The following is a 1,256-nucleotide window of genomic DNA, read 5'->3' on the forward strand; positions in this document are numbered from 1 at the left end:
TTCTAGTTCAGTTCTAGTTCAGTTCTAGTTCAGTTCTAGTTCAGTTCTAGTTCAGTTCTAGTTTAGTTCTAGTTAAGTTCTAGTTTAGTTCTAGTTCAGTTCTAGTTCAATACTTATTAATTTTAATGTACCTTTGTGATATCTTTTTATAAATCAATGGAATATTTAATACTTTTTTAATTCTCAAATAAATTAATGAGAAACAAAAACAATCAATATGAATTAATAAAAAAATGCACAACATAATTGTCACAATTGCTTTTATGCGAGAAGAAATGTTTGATGACACCATGGGGGTTTTAAATTTCAAATCTAGAAAAAAAAAAATAATAAAAATAAACAAGCGTTTTAATAAGCATGGAAAATTTACGATAAAACTGTTTACTTTTACCCGAATCTTAATGACCCATATTTTTAAAGAAAAATTTCCTTGATATCAATTGGACGATATAAAAAGAGACAATAATAAATCAATTAATATTCAACAAAAAAAATAAACAAATATTTGAAGGGGCATCCCCAACATATTGCCTTAATAAAGTGAGTCAACAAATAAAATGCCTATAAATTTAATCCTATGAATAAATTAAGAAAATTTAAATTGATAAACAAGAAAATCAATACTAATCAAAAATTTCCTTAAATAAATAACTGAATGTGTTATAAATTTTATAAACTTGTTTAAAATTTAAACAATTTTCTTACAAAGAAGAGTAAAGTAAGTAAAAGTATTATAAATTCAATTAGGTTGTGACATTTTTATCTAAACATTCAATTTGATGTTTGTATCCATAGCATTTGCGTTTTCTTGAAAAAATATCGCAAGGAAATTTTAAACTTTTTGCCTGATCGCATCAGTTTGACCATGATTATCATCATTATCATTGTTAACCGTGCAACAGCACGTAAGCGTCAGTAACATTAACGTCATTAGTGGCAGATAATACTTTTTAAAGTCAAGTTTCAACTAGTTGCAACAAGTTTTCGACTGTTGCTTCATGCACAAGACTTTATTTATTTTCATTTAAAAGATGTACATTTTGTTTTCAATTTATTGAAATGTGCAAGAAAAACCATAGCTTAAGAAATTTTATTTAAAGAATTTACATTATCGGAAATCAAATAAAATATTTAAAGATTATTTGTTTGTTTAAGTTCGGTTCTAGTTCAGTTCTAGTTCAGTTCTAGTTCAGTTCTAGTTCAGTTCTAGTTCAGTTCTAGTTCAGTTCTAGTTCAGTTCTAGTTCAGTTCTAGTT

Source organism: Lucilia cuprina, chromosome 4 (assembly GCF_022045245.1).
Source record: "Lucilia cuprina isolate Lc7/37 chromosome 4, ASM2204524v1, whole genome shotgun sequence".
Taxonomy (NCBI): Eukaryota; Metazoa; Arthropoda; class Insecta; order Diptera; family Calliphoridae; genus Lucilia; species Lucilia cuprina.